The following is a 21,011-nucleotide window of genomic DNA, read 5'->3' as shown; positions in this document are numbered from 1 at the left end:
TCTGCTCCAATGCACATGGAACATTCTCCAGAGTAGACCATATACTGGGACATAAATCAGCCCTAAGTAAGTACAAAAAGATCAAGATCATACCGTGCATATTTTCAGACCACAACTCTATGAAACTCAAAATCAACCACAAGAAAAAATTTGGAAAGGTAACAAATACTTGGAGACTGAAGAACACCCTACTAAAGAATGAATGGGCTAACCAAAAAGTTAAAGAGGAAATTAAAAAGTATATGGAAGTCAATGAAAATGATAACACCACAACCCAAAACCTCTGGGACTTAGCAAAGGCGGTCATAAGAACTAAGTATATAGCAATCCAGGCCTTCCTAAAGAAGGAAGAAAGATCTCAGATACACAACCTAACCTTACACCTTAAAGAGCTGGAAAAAGAACAGCAAATAAAACCCCAAACCAGAACAAGACAGGAAATAATAAAGATTAGAGCAGAAATTAATGCTATCAAAACCAAAAAACAAAAACAAAAAAACAAAAAACAGTAGAACAGATCAATGAAACCAGAAGCTGGTTCTTTGAAAGAATCAACAAAATTGATAATTTTGATCAAAAAGTTAAACCAGTTTGATCAAAAAGAAAAAGGAAAGGACCCAAATAAATAAAATCAAGAATGAAAGAGGAGAGATCACAACCAACACAGGAGAAATAAAATCAATAATAAGAGAATATTATGAGCAATTATATGCCAATAAAAAGGGCAATCTGGAAGAAATGGACAAATTCCTAGAAACATATACACTAACTTGAACAGACCCATAACCAGTAAGGAAATCGAATTAGTAATCAAAAATCTGCCCCAAAACAAGAGTCCAGGGCCAGATGGCTTTCCAGGGGAATTCTACCAAACATTTAAGGAAGAGTTAACACCTATTCTCTTTTTTTTTTTTTAATTTTTTTTTTTCTCAACGTTTTTATTTATTTTTTGGGACAGAGAGAGACAGAGCATGAATTGGGGAGGGGCAGAGAGAGAGGGAGACACAGAATCGGAAACAGGCTCCAGGCTCTGAGCAATCAGCCCAGAGCCTGACGCGGGGCTCGAACTCACGGACCGCGAGATCGTGACCTGGCTGAAGTCGGACGCTTAACCAACTGCGCCACCCAGGCGCCCCAACACCTATTCTCTTAAAGCTGTTCCAAAAAATAGAAATGGAAGGAAAACTTCTCAACTCTTTCTATGAAGCCAGCATTACCTTGATTCCAAAACCAGACAGAGACCCCACTAAAAAGGAGAACTACAGACCAATTTCCCTGATGAACATGGATGCAAAACTCCTCAACAAGATATTAGCCAACCAGATCCAACAATACAGTAGAAAAATTATTCACCACGACCAAGTGGGATTTATACCTGGGATATAGGGCTGGTTCAATATCCGCAAAACAATTAACGTGATTCATCACATCAATAAATGAAAGGACAAGAACCATATGATCCTCTCAAAAGATGCATAGAAAGCATTTGACAAAATACAGCATCCTTTCTTGATAAAAATCCTCAAGAAAGTGGGGATAGAAGGAGCATACCTTGAGATAATAAAAGCCATATATGAACCACCCAACGCTAATATCATCCTCAACGGGGAAAAATGGAGAGCTTTCCCCCTAAGGTCAGGAACAAGACAGGGATGTCCACTCTCACCACTGTTATTCAACATAGTATTGGAAGTCTTAGCCTCTGCAATCAGACAACACAAAGAAATAGAAAGCACCCAAATTGGCTGGGAGGAGGTCAAACTTTCACTCTTCAAAGATGACATGATACTCTATATGGAAAATCCAAAAGATTCCACCAAAAAACTGCTAGAATTGATGCATAAATTCAGCAAACTTGCAGGATATAAAATAAATGCACAGAAATTGGTTGCATTCCTACACACCAACAATGAATCAACAGAAAGAGAAATCAAGGAATTGATCCCATTTACAATTGCACCAAAAACCATAAAATACCTAGGAATAAATCTAACCAAAGAGGTGAAACATCTATATACTGAAAACTATAGAAAGCTTATGAAAGAAACTGAAGAAGACACACAAAAAATGGAAAAAGATTCCATGCTCCTGGATAGGAAGAACAAATATTGTTAAAATGTCAATACTACCCAAAGCAATCTACATATTCAATGCAATCCCTATCAGAATAACACCAGCATTCTTCATAGAGCTAGAACAAATAATCCTAAAATTTGTATGGAACCAGAAAAGAACCTGAATAGCTAAAGCAATCTTGAAAAATAAAACCAAAGCAGGAGGCGTCACAATCCCAGACTTCAAGCTATACTACAAAGCTGTCATCATCAAGACAGTATGGTACTGGCACAAGAACAGACACTCAGATCAATGCAACAGAATAGAGAACCCAGAAATGGACACACAAACGTATGGCCAACTAATCTTTGACAAAGCAGGAAAGAATATCCAGTGGAATAAAGACAGTCTCTTCAGCAAATGGTGCTGGGAAAACTGGACAGCGACAGGCAGAAGAATGAACCTGGACCACTTTCTTCCACCATACACAAAAATAAATTCAAAATGGATGAAAGACCTCAATGTAAGACAGGAAGCCATCAAAATCCTCGAGGAGAAAGCAGCAAAAACCTCTTTGACATTGCCTGCAGCAAATTCTTACTCAACACATCTCCGGAGGTAAGGGAAACAAAAGCAAAAATGAACTACTGGGACCTCATCAAAATAAAAAGCTTCTGCACAGCCAAGGAAACAATCAGCAAAACTAAAAGGCAATCTACAGAATGGGAGAAGATATTTTCAGATGACATACCAGATAAAGGGTTAGTATCCAAAATCTATAAAGAACTTATCAAACTCAACACCCAAAAAACAAATAATCCAGTGAAGAAATGGGCAAAAGACATGAATAGACAGTTCTCCAAGGAAGACATCCAGATGGCCAACCGACACATGAAAAAATGCTCAACATCACTCATCATCAGGGAAATACAAATCAAAACCACAATGAGATTCCACCTGAAACCTGTCAGAATATCTAACATTAACAACTCAGGCAACAACAGATGTTGGCGAGGATGCAGAAAAAGAGGATCTCTTTTGCGTTGTTGGTGGCAATGCAAGCTGGTGCAGCCACTCTGGAAAACAGTATGGAGGTTCCTCAAAAAACTAAAAATGGAACTACCCTACAACCCAGCAATTGTACTACTAGGCATTTATCCGCAGGATACAGGTGTGCTGTTTTGAAGGGACACATGCACCCCGTGTTTAGAGCAGCACTATCAACAATAGCCAAAGTATGGAAAGAGCCCAAATGTCCATCGATGGATGAATGGATAAAGAAGATGTGGTATACATATGGTATATACATATATGTATATGTATGTATATGTATGCCATGTGGTATACATACAATGGAGTGTGACTCGGCAATCAAAAAGAATGAAATCTTGCCATTTGCAACCACATGGATAGAACTGGAGGGTATTATGCTAAGTGAAATGAGTCCATCAGAGAAAGACAAAAATCATATGACTTCACTCATATGAGGACTTGAAGAGAAAAAAACAGATGAACATAAGGGAAGGGAAACAAAAATAATATAAAAACAGAGAGGAGGACAAAACAGAAGAGACTCATAAATATGGAGAACAAGCTGAGGGTTATGGGAGGGGTTGTGGGAGAGGGGAGGGGCTAAGTAGGTAAGGGGCACTAAGGAATCTACTCCTGAAATCATTGTTGCACTATATGCTAACTAATTTGGATGTAAATTAAAAAAAAAATAAAAAAATAAAACAAGTTTAAAAAAAAGAAAAGAAAGAGGAAAACAAAGTTGGGAAGAGCCCAAATGTCCATGGACTGATAAATGGATAAAGGAGATAGGGCATATATACAATGGGATATTACTCAGCAATCAAAAAGAATAAAATCTTGCCATTTGCAATGACGTGAATAAAGATAGAGAGTATTATACTAAGAGAAATAAGTCAGAGAAAGACAAATACCATGACTTCACTCATATGTGGAATTTAAGATCCAAAACCCACGAACATAGGGGAAGGGAAAAAAGAGCGAGGGGAGCAGACCATAAGAAACCGTTAACTATTGGGAATAAATGGACGCTTACGGGAAGGGAGGTGGATGGGGAATGGGTTAAATAGGTGATGTGCATTAAGGAGGGCATTTGTTACGATGAGCACTGGGTGTTGTACGTAAGTGATGAATCACTAAATTCTCCTCCTGAAACCAATATTATACTATATGTTAACCAACTAGAATCTAAGTAAAATCTTGAACCAACAACAACAAAAACTCTCCCTGGTGTTTAAACGTGGATGCCATTTAAGGAGTGCACTTGTTGTGACGAGCACCAGGTGGTGTATGGAACGGCTGAATCTCTATATTGTACACCTGAAACTAACATTACTGTATGTTACCTGTAATGGAATTGAAAATAAAAATAAATAATATAGGTGCCCAATCCTCCAACACTTGTTCACTTATGTATTGTCTGTGGCTGCTTTCCCATACAACAGCAGAGGTGAGTAGTTGAAACAGATTATCATATAGCCTCAAAGCCACAAGCATCTCCTATGGAGCCCTTTACACAAGCAAGATATTTTACGTCTGCATTCACCTAGTGAAGTATACTTACGCTAAATAATCACTCAGTGACAATTTCAGCCCAAAATAACATTCAGAAAACCCTAAGCACCTCGCCTACGTTAAACTCCAGCCATTAATGTGTATGAATCTTGTCTTTTTGAAAACAGACTTCTTGACATTTTGACATCTTAAGGGACCTAGCTGGCTGAGAACTGACTGCCGTCCCAGGGCTAATTCCTAGAGATTATAAGCATGTTGCCAGAGACCAGAAACACAGTTTTCACATGCAACTCAACCAATCCTGAGTGCATACCCCCAAGCTAGTTATTTCCTCCGCCCTAATCAACCCAGGGCAAGCAGCAGATGACAGAGGTCCCCCTGTAGCCCAAAGCCTGCTGACATTATTCAAACCGGCGGCCCCAACTATTCCTTCTTTCCTGCCTTGCCCTTCCCATGGAAGACACAATAAAGACTCCGGGGCACACTTCCCTTCTCCTGCCTCCTGACCAACACTCGTGCTTCCCACGTGGCCCCGTATGGTACTGCCGGCCCCCTCCCTTCAAGAAATGGAAGTGATAAATTCTTCTTCAATAGCCTTAGCTGCTCTCTGTCAACCCTCAGTCACGACTTTTAATTAAAATCTCAGGTGTACATTTTAATAACTAATTGTCCAGAGCACCATGAATTTCTTCTTTGTAACCCTCGCCACATTTTAGTTTTACATCCTTGTGTGACAATTTGTGTAATAGCTGTGCACCTGACTGGAATATGAGTGTCAGAGTTTATTTTTACCCCTCTCTTTATTCTAAGTATCTAGTAGAGGGCCGTTCGTGTGGAATATGGAGACCACTTTTCTTAACTGAATGCATAAACAAATTGACCTTAATAATAATAATAGGGATGTTTCAGGACATAACTTTTGAAATCTAGCAAATAGTTCACTCAGAAGTAAGCAACTGTCCTTAGCTCTTTCTTAATTAAATAAAAATAATCAACTAAGTTAAATAAAAATAATCTACTAAAGAGTCCAAGTACGATTAAAAAAAAAGGGAACCAAGCCAAAGCAAGCTGAAGAAGTAAAATAATATATTTAAAATAATTTAGAAAATAAAAATAATATAATGCAGGAATTATCACAATAATTTATTCCTATTAAGACTGAAATCTGTAAAATGGTCAACACTTTAGCATAATACCTCTATATTCTAAATTCTAAGAAACGTATTTTCTCACTAAAGATTTCTTTTCAGGGGCACCTGGGTGGCTCAGTTGGTTAAGCGACTGACTCTTGACTTCAGCTCAGGTATGATCTCATGGTTTGTGAGTTCAAGCCCACATCAGGCTCCGTGCTGACAGTGTGGAGCCTGCTTGGAATTCTCTCTCTCTCTCTCTCTCTCTCTCTCTCTCTCTCTCTCTCTCCCCCTCCCCCACTTGCTCTCAATCTCTTTCTCAAAATAATTAAAAATGAACTTAAAAATAACAAAACTATGTTTTAAAAGAAAAAAATTTTTCTTTCAAAAATCTGGGGTGTCATGCAATTGATATGCTTATTTAATTGATGATGTTTTATTTCCTCTCTAATTTACTATTTAAATGGTGGTGTTCTTAAAATTGACAGTGTCTTTAAATGAAAATGCTATCATATTAAGAAAAAAAAGAATATACAAAATTAAACAGGAGAAAAACGGAAACAGAGTTTGGGTTAGATTAATTTCATGAAAGAGGTTTATTCGGGCTCCATCTGGAATTATGATTTGATGAAAGAAAACTGTTACATGGAAAACAGGAGAAAAAAAGAGAGACACAGGTGCTCGCGGACGGGCTGCCCGTGGTCAAAAGCCACTTTAGACAATCCTCGAGGGTTTACATGCTCAGCTAGAATACTGCATCAGGGCACTGAGCTGTTCTTTGCATGCATTCTCTCTGCATCTACTAATGAGAGTTTAAATCTGAGCATTTTATTTTAACTTTTTTTTATTTTACATTAATTTATTTTTGAGAGAGTGAGAGGCAGCACAAGCAGAGGAGAGGCAGAGAGAGAAGGAGACACAGAATCCAAAGCAGGCTCCAGGCTCTGAGCCATCAGCACGGAGACCGACATGGGGCTCAAACCCACGCACTGTGAGATCATGACCCAAGCCGAAGTCAGACGCTCAACTGACTGAGTCACTCAGGAACCCTTAAATTTGGGCATTTTAAAAATAAATAAATTTTGCATAATGTAACAACATTAAAAACAGCAACACAATCTTAAAAGAGGAAAATGGGGTTTCAATTTTAAGTACCATTGAAGACAAACTGCTTTGTTCAATGTCTCTTTCAGAATTCCTTTTAATAGTCATGCTCATCGGTAAGAGAAATATCCCGAATGTTTATCCTAGTGGTGCTATTATATTTCCAATATATATTCTAGCCTATTTATCGATTTCAAGAGAGAAAATACTACTGGATCAATGAGTATGTGATTTAGAGGGATAAGAAAGTAAAACTTTCATTAAGACTTTCCGCAAATATTTATCAATGATATAAACGAATTATTTCACATGATTATCTAAAACCAATCTTTATTTGCAAAATGGCTCTAGGAGCTCAATTTGAATGGCAGCATCGAGGGTCCATGAAACTGACAAACAATGGTTTAAAGCAGGTAGGTCTGGCCATGTACTCATCTACTGGCTCAATTCAATGAAAGTATTTCCCATTCTTAGAGATATGGGAATGGCTGCAAACATCACTGCTTCACCCGGGGTCTTGGGCATGAATTTTAACATAACCTAGCCAAGCTGGAGGGAATGAATAGCTGTGTTTTAACTCGGTGCCATCATCTTTCATTAGAGAAGTCATGACTCAAGAGCATAAAATACGCAGACTTGAAGAATGAAAGACAAAAACGAAAATATTTACTAACCTTTGGGCTCAAATGTAGTGTGTATACATATATATATATATATACACACACATATGTATGTATATATATATATATATAGAGAGAGAGAGAGAGAGAGAGAGAGGCCATGTGGGTGTCCACACATCTATGCACATGCAAACATCCTAGATGAAGTGGTAAAGGGAATGATGAAATTCAAGCAAAAAGAGAGACAGGGAGTTCTCTGAGTTCTCTTCTCCCTGCTGTAGAAGTATTAAAAGGATTAAAGATTGTGACCTTTGCCTGGGGAGAAGGAACACAGACACATTCCATGGAAGAGAGTTCCTATCACTCCAGTCAGTGTTCCGAACCAGGCAGGTGCAGAGGGAGTCTGGCCGAGCTCATTACGAATAATTCATATCTCATCTATCTTTTGAAGAGGTGTTAAATTGCCCTTTTGGCATGTCTGTGGTTTCTGAGGAATGTGTTCACACCTCATTATCACTCAGTGATGGACTCCTGAGAGAGTATGTAATTGTCTTCAAACCAAGGTCTTTGTCAGTCCAGTAATGCATGATTTCAGGACAATAGGAGTTCCCTTGTGACCACAAAGGTTTAAAAAAAAAAAAAAAAACAACTCCAGAGAAAAAGAGGACAATGATAGTTTTCTTTTACCTTAACTTTTAGAGCAATTCTACTTTTCTCTAATATTTGCTTCGATTAGAATTTACTCATTCCACCTTCCAGTTTCCTGAAAACAGAACTCTTTGAAATGCCGATACACAGAAAAAATATGGTTTCTATCATGTGGCCAAAAAGTGCTACAAGACCTACTTTCCAAATTCACACCCCTTCCCACAACCATTCACTTATGAAACAATCATTAAGAGTCATTTACTACTTTAGGCAATTTCACATATTACTTATTTTACCTTAATAAAATTCTAAAAACCTAAAGAGGCAGAAATTGTCTCTCCTTTTGCTGCCTGGACGCCGATTTCCTTAAATAACGTAGCCAGTAAGTGCTGGACTGAGGCCTTCCTTCAAAAGCGCTGGCTGCTTTAAACCATTATGGGAAACTACCCACAAGGATCTTCAAGTTCCTACATCACTGTGCTTCCTTTCAGTTCAAACGCCATATTCTCTTGAACAGTTACCACCGTGATATTTTCCAGACCATTAAAAAGCCTTGTCTATTTGCAATGCTAAGGAGATAAGCCAAGGGGAACGGTCCCGGAAGCATGTTCAGTGGGACACATGATGTTCTAAAGATAGATCGGCCAGATGGGTCCACATCCTGTGTTACTGGCCTCACTTATACGTGTGTGAACGTGGGAGGGGAGAGCAGAGAGGGTAAAGTCAGACCAATGAGCGAGACACTGTAGCACTCCAGAATAGAAGGGATGATAAACTGGTTAAATTGTAATGAGGTAGAAAAGGAGGAAAGGGGATGGCATTGGGAATTATTCAGAAATTTCAAGTCAACTCTTTAATGATATATGAGACATAAGGATTGGAAAAAGAACATATCACATCTAGACACTGTAACTCAGTGGATGGTACTGTTACTTACTGGGAAAAAAAAAAACCCTAGGGGACAACCCGATCTAGTAGGGAAGATTGGAAGTGTGTTTTGGGATATAATGATTTTGAGAGAGATATATGGCTTTGGAACTCAGGAAGATTAGAGCAGATGATAATAAATCGGAGAGTCATCTGAATATAGGTGGGAATTAGGCTAGTAACAGCAAATGGATCTCATCTCATGTGAAATCATGGGAAACCAGGGACAGCATGAGAGCCCCAGCAACCTATGCAAAATCCAACAACACATGGAAAAGTGTGATTAATCCATTTTAGCCACGATTTGTTTACTGGGCGGGGCATGGGGGGGGAGTGGGAGGGAGACTGAGTGTCTCCTAGATACAAAGCTTTCTGTCTCAGCGCTAGCTACATGAAGGTATAGAACCGCATCCCTTCCCTGAGAGAGATGCATGATCTAGTAGAGAAAGCCATTCATCTATTTCAGTCATACTTTACTCCATTCATGATGCAAAACACTGGTGACCAATATACATACCAGAAATCATTACAGGAATTGAAGTATAAGTTGTTACGTCAAAGAAAAGGACACAGGGGCACGTGTCAGTTAAGTGTTCTACTCTTAGTTTCAGCTCAGGTCGGGATCTCACGGTTTGTGAGTTTGAGCCCCATGTCAGGCTCTGTGCTGACAATGTGGAACCTGCTTGGGATTCTCTCTCTCTCTCCCTTTCTCTCTGCCCCTCCCCAGCTCATACTCTCTCTCTCTCTCTAAACAAACAAACAAAAGGAATAAAAGCTGTCTGGGAATAAAAGCCTAGTGGTGCTGCAGGTACATAAGAATAACAATCATCACAACACATCGAGATTATCCACTGGGCGCTGCTGAGAATCACTGCAGTGAAAGATGAGCCACGGCTGTGGTAACACAGTGCCTCATAGTGAAAACTGTTCAAATCCCATCTGCAGGCACACAGAAGGGTGAGGGGAACTGCACACCAAGGGACAAGAAGGAGCAGACGTATGTAGACATGAAGGAGTGCTGTAATTAGAATTCAAGGGGCTCCCGGTCACTGGAGCCACAGCGGCACTGGCAGAGAAGAGGAGACAGTGAGTGTTGGGGTAAGATAGAGGGTTCCACGGTAGATACTGAGAGATGGCTCATGGATATCACACTCAAATATGCCTGAAGTCCTCTCAATTCTAACATAAGAGTCTTCTAGGGCACCTGGGGGGCTCGGTCCATTGAGCATCCAACTCTGGCTTACATCATGATCTCGCAGTTTGTGGGTTCGAGACCCGCATCAGGCTCTGTGCTGACAGCTCAGAGCCTGGAGCCTGCTTCGGATTCTGTTTCCCTCTCTCTCTCTGCCCATTCCCTGCTCATGCTCTGTCTCTGTCAAAAATAAATAAAGAAACATTTAAAAGTAAAAATAAAATAAAATAAAATAAAATAAAATAAAATAAAATAAAATAAAATAAAATAAAATAAATAACAATAAAAATCTGTCTCTACACTCCCCTACTGAAATAGCTCTAACCCTAACCCAATGAGCCTTGTTCCCTCAGACTGTCCATGATTGTGTTCTCCCATTCAGGGACCACACTACTCACCCGGCTTTAATGGGACCCCACCTACAACTCCCACCAATTCTAATAAACCTCAATTGTAACAACTCCCATGTTGCCAAAGCAAATAACTACTTTTCGGCCCTCCTCCATCATTGACTTCTTATCAGTATTACCCTCTTTGCCAAAATTCCTCCTAGGCATCTCTGATAGCACTCATGTTTTTTTTTTTTTTTCTTTTCCTCTTCTCTATCCATTCTTTTACAGACTCGATTATGAACTCTTCTTTCTTTCACCCTCACTCAAAACACCACCTCGACTATCTCTGTGCTCATCTCAGTTGGTACAACCTGAATATCCTTTTTCACTTTTATGACTTCAATAACCATCTGCTTGCAGATAGCACCCAACTGTATTTCCCCAACCCAAATTTCATTACCAAAGCTCACACAGAGTTACACCAGCCCGTCCTCCCGTGGATACGACATAGATCATCCACAGATATGTGAACTCTTGAACAAAACTCATCAAGCCAAACTAGATCAGTTTCCCTGGATGCAGGGCTTGCTTTTTACTTTTTTTTTTTAATAGGGCAAATAGGAATAACAACATGTGAGTGTGTCTGCGTACTTTGGGGTGTGTGTCACATGAACTAAAATAGTTAAGTCTATGCCTTTTACGGTTGCCCAGTGACTGGTTTGGATTTATGGCCATTATGCTTCGGTCTAGATCAATAAGCAAGTAAAAGGATGAACTGGCTAGAAGTATTTTCCTGGGAGAGGTGAAGTGCATGGGTTTTTTCAGACAACTGCACTTATTCTACAGCCAGGATCAGTTCCAAGATGTAGCTACATTTGCGATTCAATATATGAATCATGGTATGGACACAGAGACAGTAGAAATTTCCTGGAATCTGAAAACTTAAATAGCATACTATATTTGAGTTCACATTTTAATCCCTTTACAAATAGAAAATTATTAGTTCAAACGTTGGCTTTCTGGGAAAAACACTAGTTAAATAGGTAACTATTTCTTTAAGTGTAGAGCCAAACAGGCATTTTGAGAAGTGCCTTGCCTATCAGTAACCAAAAATTAATAGCAAAGGGAAATTAATGCTGCGATAGCCCAGTCTTAAGACCTGAACTTGAACCTTCATTATATGTTTACTTAAATGATAAACCTAAGTCATGAAAGGCAAAATCTGTGGAGATGTTAACACCTAAGGAAAAAACAGGAAAGAAAGCATGTCAAGTCAATACACAGCTTTGAATACTAAACATAGGAATATGGTTTAAAATAGACCTTGCTTATTTAAAGATTAATATGTTCAGCTTTGCAATTTTCTTAATTAAAAATAGGGATGATACTTGTCACCTGAATTGTGTAAAATAATATAAAAACCTCTTTAAATAAATGTGTAGGGAAATTAAAATAATTATAATTGATAAAGTGTGCATGTGTATGTGTATGTATTTATACACATAATCCCGATAAGGTATGATGCAAAAGGAATATTCCTACATAGATCATTTGACATTCAATTTCAATAGTCTTATAAAAAATCATGCCTTTTACTTAGCAGTTCTGCTTAACAGACTCTATCTTTAGACAAATTTTTGTAAAGAAAGATATTCACTGTAGTCAAATGTATACAATTGAAACATTTAAAACAACTTAAATGCTCACTTACAATAGATTACTTATAATGCATGTCATGATGTGCTATGTGGTCTTAAAATCTGTAACTTTAAATGTTAGTATATTATATTCATAAATTATGGATAAAAATGTGTAATAAAGCATATGACAGCAACACCCAATATCTTTCTAGACACAAATGTGCCTGGGTGTGATTTTGCTAGGCTATTAACTTACGATGTGATTGGAGAATTCTTGCAACATTCCCCTTAAAGAACTCCCTTCTTTTTTTTTTTATCTTTTTTTTTCCCATTGTGCCAAATACAGTGTAAAGAACTTCACATGGGCTATTCCATTTTCTTCCTGTGATTCTCAGCAGACTTAATGCCAGGTAGTATTTACATGATCCTGGACCACAGGCCTCCTTATAGACAAGGGAAAAATGAAATTGGCTCCGGCTAATATTTGGGCTGAAAGTAACAACTAGAGCTGAACAAACTAATCTTACCTGCGTGCACAGGCACACACACAGGTACACATCTTAAACATTTCTCCTTGGCTTATGCAGCAGCTTGAATACCCCAGGCGCATACTCTGATATGGAGACCAGTGTGGAGCGTTAGTAGAGGCCTCTCATGAAGAGGAAGGGAAGGCAAAGAGACAGATTTAAGCAAGACGAGAGCTGAAGGGAGGGACAGTCTCTAAGCGGGCTTCCATCAACCCTATGGGGGGAGATTTCTGAAGCTGGGATGATCCTTCAGATGTGTCTCAGGTTGGGACAAGGGGGATGAGTCCATACAACCCCATCTCAATTGGTCACTGGATGGAGGCCCCCCAGGGACAGACTGAACTTGTGGAAGGGGACTTTCTCCACCCAAGGCGATACTTACAGGGGGCCGACCACCAGCAACACAGTCATGTATTCTATTGTCCATTCCACATAAATGTGTACAGTTTTGCATGCTTTTTTCTGACTTAGGTGGTTAGAAAGTGTTCCAAATTTCTGGCCACATGCTTTGCCCAGGAGTTGGCATTAGTCTGCTCAAGGAAAACTGCACGTCTTGTTCAGTAGCTGCTGTCCGAACTTCTAGATGACTGTGTTTCTGGTAATCTACTCTTGTCCTTTGGGAGTCAGTCTTTGCAAGTAGAGATAGGATGGAAATCACAACCCCAAATCCTTTAGGTCGTTAAGGGTGCACTAATTTCTTCCATTAACTCCAGAAAGTGGTGTTTTTGATGTGCTATCTCAGCTAGGATTTCAGAGGTTTTCACTTGAACCTCCGCACAAGCCAAGCGTCCACTGAATTCCAATTTAGGACAGAGTGGGTTAATGACCAATAAAGCATCTGCAACCCATGGGATCTGAGGCATAGTCCATCTATTACCTGGGGTTCATATGCCCTTTCCCTATCTTGGTATTCATGACAACTCAGACACTGAGTCCAAGAGGACTCCAGATATGTGGAAAGTTCTTTCATCCAATAAACTGGGTCTGAATACAACGGGGAAGGTCATTTCCAACTTTTGGCCAATTATCTAGAGGCACTGCTTCCTTTTAAAAAATGAAATCATATTTTGGATTCTTTAGAGATTTTTAGAAAACTTGAATTATTTTGGAGGAGATTACATCACACATAAATATTTTAATAAGTTACCGATTCATTATTGCACATGCTAATTGAAAGCCATTACCTCTTATAATTCTTCCTCTTGGGGATGTCTTTAGAAACTCATCAAGTCTCAATGGATCCATCAGAGGGGAGGTGGGTTGAGGGATGAATTAAATGGGTGATGGCCATTAAGGAGGACATTTGTTGGGATGAGCATATATGTATTATATGTTACATGTAAGTGATGTCATATGCAAGTGATGAATCACTGGGTTCTATTCCTGAAGCCAAGACTACACTGTATATTAACTAACTTGAATTTAAATTAAAAAAAAAAGAAGAAACTCATCAAGCAATACTGACTTTTTATGGAACAACTGTTTATACCCCATCTACCACTGGATATGGAGTCCTCACTGCCAACCAGGCAGTGGGTGATCACTGGGTGAGCTGGCTCCAAATCCCATCCAAGTAACTGTTTCCTGTACCACTTTTATTACCAACTCTAGCAGGCTAAGGTTCTTGGGAAGTCAACTCTGTATCAAAGATCAGCATGATTACGAGAAAGATCAGGGTTAGGGTTGCTTTTAGGATCAACATCCATGAGAACAGGACTGGACAGTGGGAGAAGTTGAGCTGGTGTGTAAAGTCAGGACAGGCTTCAGCAGACCTACTGGGGGAGAATCGAGGCTGTGATGATCCTTCAAAGCTGTCTTGCCTTAGAGTGAAAGGTCAGGCTTTAATAGACCGACACTGATGAGTTCTTGCAGACCAGCCTGAAAAGTGATATGATGTTGTTCAAGACACTTCCTCTAAGCCAGAACGTTTTCCTGGGGGACTAACAGAGGACTTTCTGCCAGTAGCACAACCATCATCCACAGATTTGCTTGACTGTCTTTTAAAACTGAACACGTCACATATCTTTTCTTAATTTGCAAACATGACCCTATATATTACATGTATAAATCATACTTAATAAATTCCATTCTATTCTCAAATATTCTTCACTCACAAATCCCTCTTCTTACTCAGTAAATATAATTTTTTTTCCACTTTCAAAATATTCATTGTTTTTAGTCCTGTGGTAGTTTCCAAAGATGACAACAATGACCCCTCCCTCCTTGGACCAATATGCCAATCCTCAGATTAAAAATTGGAATATGGGGAGCCTCGTGGTTCAGTTGGTTAAGCGTCCGACTTCAACTCATGTCATAATCTCACGGTTCGTGAGTTTGAGCCCCACGTCAGGCTCTTTGCTGCCAGCACAGAGCCCACTTTGGATCCTCTGTCCCTCTCCCTCTGTCCTCCCACTCTCTCAAAAATAAATAAACATTAAAAAATAAAAGAGTTGCAGTTTGTTTCCTCTTCTGTTGTATCTGGGCCAACCTTGCAACTTGGGTTGACTAACAGAATGCAATGGAAGTGATACTCTGGGACTTGCGAGCCCAGGCTTTAGGACTTTGTCAGAATTTACCTTGTTCTTGGAAGCCAGTGGACATGTAAAGAAGTGAACTACCTGGAGCCAGCATATATTGAGGTAGCCCGTACCAGACCCTGGGGAAGGGAAAGGTCACAGTGGACAACACTGAAAACTAACTAGTATCATGATGTCCTATTGAAACCTTTATGTGGAGCTGCACAAATGTGCTAATAAATGTACAAAGAGAATTCAAATACTCTAATGCAAATTAATTTATTAAACAATATAGTGGTTGTGATTTAGATTGGACTGTTATGTGTAATTTACCCACCTAGATGTAAACTTACACTCATGTCATTGCCTTCTACAATAAATATTATGACACGTTTAAGTAGCAAGTGCATTCATGAATAGGGAGCTTGTCAAAATATTTATGTGATGTAATTTCCTCCAAAATAATTCAAGTTTTCTCAAAATCTTTAAAGAAGCCAAAATATGATTTCATTTTTTTTAATTTTTTAATGTTTATTTTTGAGAGAGAGAGACAATGAGGAATAGGTAGAGATAGAGGGAGACACAGAATCCCAAGCAGGCTCCAGGCTCTGAGCTGTCAGCACAGAGCCTGACATGAGGCTCGAACCCACAAACTGTGAGATCTTGACCTGAGATGCAGTCAGATGCTTAACCAACTGAGCCACCTAGGCGCCCCTGGTTTCGTTTCTTAAAAGGCAGCAATGCCTCTAGATAATTGGCCAAAAACTCAGAAGTTATACAGAATAATCTTTCTTCCCATGTTAGGATTATAAAGTACTAAGGTTGGTTTATGCTATGTTTTTCATTCTGCAGAAGTCAAGAAACTCAGATTTACAGTCCCTCCACGACCTTTGATAGACTGAAAGTAATTATAACATATTAAAATTTAGTCCCATATAGAAACAGGATGCACCATTTTTACTTATAAAAAGGACTTGAAATTACTGGGGGATTCATATAACTTAGACTCATAAAACTTTAGTGTTGAAAAAGATAGTAATGTTAACATAATCTGACTTCCATGTTCGTACATGGTTAATTCTAAATTGAAATTGTGGGGCTCCTGGCCAGCTCAGTCAGTTAATCTTCCAACTCTTGATTTCAACTCAGGTCATGATCTCACAGTTGTGAGATCGAGCCCTGTGTTGGGCTTTGTGCTGACAGTGCAAAGCCTGCTTGGGATTCCTCTCTCTCTCTCTCTCTCTCTCTTCCCTGCTCCCCCAAATACATGAACATTAAAAAAATAATAACTAAGTAAATAAATTGAAATTGTTTCCAATTTAATTATAAATACCTAGGCTGAGACAATCAAGTCCAGTTTACAAGACATAATATTATCCTTAAATTTCTGAGTTCAATGATATCATCATTCTGAGTTCCAAAACCATCCATGAGTGAAAAAGAGTATATTCTTAAAATAATCTGAATTTAACCTTGTCAAAAGTATCTGCAGGTTTTTTTGGAACTAATATTACAGTGTCCGTTAGCTAACCAGAATTTAAATAAAAAAATCTAAAAAAAAATGTCTGCAAGTTTAGAGGTAGAAAAACTTACCGTGGAACAAATTTCAGATGAAAGAGGTGAGCAAAGCACCTCTTCACCTGTGAGTGTTTACAAAGAAGTAATTGGTCCCACTGTGACACCACTTCTGCTAAACAATGGTTTGAAGTCATAAAGCTTTTACCAAAGTAAAGTATAAATAATGTGCAGGTAGGCATGAGTTACATGCGATTGGGGTAAGCTGGGAGACCTGGTATATCTCGCCCCAGCTAGTCCTGTGGCTAGGAGAAAAGGCATGTTGTGCTGATCCCAGAAGACATTAAGATAATGTAGATCATGGCACATAACACAAAGTTTTGATGTAGGTCTTTCCCTGAAAACCAGACTTAACTAGAAAACCAGAAAGAAAACATCACACAGCTATATTCAAAGAGTCTTGATAGTATCTACATACACGTCGTTCATTTGGCCAGTCAAAAAATATGCATTAAGCTATTTCTCTTTGCAGGATAAGGCGCTGGGTGCCTGCAACGCGGCGGTAACGAGACAGAGATGGTCCTCCCTTGGTTAAACGTCTACTTCAATCAGGAAGTCACAGCATAGCATAACAAAATCATCATGAATAACAAAATCGTCATAAATAATTACATTTGGTGGCTTCCTTCTGTCACTGAAGTAAAAATCTGACACATACGATGTTGCCCTAAATAACCGCGTATGTATTTGATAAGGTCACCTGAGCGATCGCACGATAGCTCGATGTGAAGGGACCAAGTCTGTGTGCAGTGACATTGGGAAGGCGACGGGGATCAGGTGGACTGAGGCAGTGCACGTCTCTGGAGGCGCGGACAGAGTTCCACATGTTGAGCAGAGCGGCCGGGTTTGCGACACTGTCCAGGGTGCTACTCGACAGAATGACTGCGGAGTCTGGGCGCTCTGCTCTCCATACCAGCGCATCCCTTACCCATCCCGTCACTGCACCTGTCGTTAGTCTCATGGGTGATTCTGAGTTTTGCCAGTTAAGTCACGTACTGAGAGTTCGCTGATCACAGCGTTCATGGCGGTGCTGTGTCGTAGAAACATGGCAGGAGCTACACGTGAAATTTTACACCTACTGGATGTTGCTGTTTTTGTCGTTTCCTTATCCTGCTTGATCTGGCAGAGCCTGAACCTGTCTCTCCCCAAGTTGGAAAAATCTTGCATAGTACCTCTTCCCAGACTGCTTTCTTACGCACTGTCTCTCTCTCCTCTGCTTTTGTGGTTCCAATCATACACATTTGAAAATTACGTGACATATGTTTCGTCTTCATATTTTAAAGTCTCTTTAAAAGAAGTCAAATGAAAAACTATTACTTTCAAGGAGAGCTTACATTTCATCGGAATCTATGAAAACCAGAAGACAAGGGATGGGAGATTAAGTGTAGGGGGGCATCCTGGAATGCTATACACAATGAAAACCTCCTTCGAAAATGAAGGTGGAAGAAAAATGATTTCAGAAAAAAAAAAAGGAATTTATCACAAGCAGCAAGAACCTAGGTGAAATAATAAAGGGCATACAAAATTTAAAAATATATATAAATGTGGGGCACCTGGCTGACTCGGTCTGTTGAGCCTACAACTTCAGCTCAGGTCATGATCTCACAGTTTTTGAGTTCGAGCCCTGTGTGGGGCTCTGTGCTGACAGCTCAGAGCCTGCAGCCTGTTTCGGATTCTGTGTCTCCCTCTCTCTCTGCCCTTCCCTCACTCACGCTCTGTCTCTGTCTCTCTCTCAAAAATAAATAAACATTAAAAAAATTAAAAAAAAATGCTCCTTATCAGAAATGTGGGTATTTTGTAAGAGCAATGATGAGTGTTAAAAACATCAAGTCAGTGAATAAACAGAAGTAAATAATGAAAATATACAATAATAATAGCAATATCTGTGGTGCTTAAATAGATGCCTGAAAACATTAGGATGCCTGGGTGGCTCAGTTGGTTAAGCATCCGACTTCGGCTCAGGTCATGATCTCATGGTTTGTGGGTTTGAGCCCCACATTGGCTGACAGCTCAGTGCCTGGAGCCTGCTTCGGATTCTGTGTCTCTCTCTCTCTGCCCCTCCCTTGCTTGCTCTCTCTGTTTCTCTCTCTCTCTCTCTCTCTCTCTCTCTGAAAAATAAATAAAACTTCTGAAAACCCGTAAAAATATTAGCTCAAGTAGCATATGAAAACAGGTTATGATGGGCTAAATACACTTGAAAGATTCTTAGATCCTAGCATTTTTTGGAAAGTAAAAAGAGCAGTAAGTTTGTAATAAATCTAAGTGCTGACTCTAGCATTATCACTAAAGAAATAAAAGAACAGGCTACTATCAACCTAACATAGGATGGAAGTTACACTGCTAAACAGGAATGAAACACAAAGAGACAAATACAGGTGACAAACAGAACACATACGGGACAACGTGGGGCTGAACACATACATATTTTAAAATTGCAATGGATGTAAATAATCCCAACATTCAAGCTAAATACGAAGTTAGGCAAATTAGATTCTAAAAGAATGGTAGTTACTATAATATATTAAATGTGAGGACACAAAGATCTTGAAAGTGAAATGATGAAACAAGACACCCCATTCAAACGGAAAGGAGACTTCAGGGGAAAGTTTTACCAGACACACAAAAAGTATTTTATGCTGATCAAGGAAACCATTCGATAAGATAAAATACAGTTCCAACTTAGTATGCATTAATAACATAAAATGAAAATATTTAGAGTCAAAACTGAAGGATTTAAGGGAAAAATAAACAATTTAGCATTGTGGTGTAATAGGTCACTATCCTTCAATCAAGAATGAAAAGAATAAGTAGATACAAATGTTACTAGAGAGAAGACTTGAATGTGATTAACAGACTTGACCTAATTGCTTACATATATTGTTACAGCCCAAAAATACAGATACACTTTTTTTAAGCACAATGAACATGTGCCAGAATGTTCTATATGCTCGGTCATAAAACAACTCTCAATAACTCCAGAAGTTCAAAAAAAATTTACAATCTATATTTTTACAGTGTGCCTGAGCTAGAATCTAGTAACGAAAAGACAACTAAGGAAACTCCAGTGTTCCAAAATCAAGTAATATATTTGGAAATAATTCAGGGAGTAAATCGTGCAATGGAAATCTGAAGTATTTAAATGAGTAACGGTAAAAATTTTAATGAAACTATGTCAAACCATGTGTGGTGCAGAAATGGATTAGATAGAATTCCATCTAAATCGCCTGAATGGAAATTTAAATCCTTTAAAAGCATGTATTAGATCACCGATGTTTCTGCTTTCCTTTTCTAAGTATTCACTTGAAAATCTTGGAAAAATAATAGCGAATTATATCTGAGGAAAATAGGAGAAATAAAATATTAAAGATATGAATAGATATTAAGGAGATAAAATTATATGCAATAAAGAGTATCAACAATGACAAAGATGCAGTCTTTTGACAAAACACAAATTTCTAGAAAGACCTATAAAGATTGCAAAAAAAAAATAAATAACAAAACAAAACCAGAAAGTGATACATCATTTCATAGAATACAGAAGTGCTATACACATTAGTATATATTATATATACACAGATTATATACAAAGTAATATATAATACAAAAAGGAGAAAGATAATAGATAATTAGAATTAAGATTTAAATTAAAATTTTTTTTAACAATTACTTATTTTTGAGAGACAGAGAGAGACAGAGCATGAGCGGGAGAGGGGCAGAGAGAGAGACACAGAATCCAAAGCAGGCTCCAGGCTCCAAGCTGTCAGCACAGGGCCCGATGCGGAGCTTGAACTCACGAACTGGGAGATCATGACTTGAGCTGAAGTCAGATGCTTAACCGACTGAGCCACCCAGGCACCCCTAAGATTTAAATTTAAATGTATTCTTACTAACATTTGAAAATTTGGATACAAATGAAACTTTGTCCAGGAAAAATAAATAAAACTTTGAAAGCCATGTACCAGAAGAAAATAAAAATCTTAATGGCCTATAAGAACGAAATGATTTAAATTTATAAAGTAACACTTTTCCACGATGTAAATTCTAAGCCCAAATATCTTCATCAGTGTATTATTCAAACTTAGGCAAATGCTTCTGGTACATCAAATCAGTGAAGTATTTTATCTTAAACGGAATTCTAACTCTTGCTAATATTCACTAAAAAGGCCTACAACAATGCTCAAGTAAGTCATGTCCTTGAAAT

This window comes from Lynx rufus, unplaced genomic scaffold (assembly GCF_022079265.1).
Source record: "Lynx rufus isolate CCGP_SWC_20201006 ecotype Redwood Valley unplaced genomic scaffold, mLynRuf1.p SCAF_3, whole genome shotgun sequence".
NCBI lineage: Eukaryota > Metazoa > Chordata > Mammalia > Carnivora > Felidae > Lynx > Lynx rufus.
The sequence above is the reverse complement of the archived record's forward strand: the minus strand, read 5'-3'. Positions refer to the sequence as shown.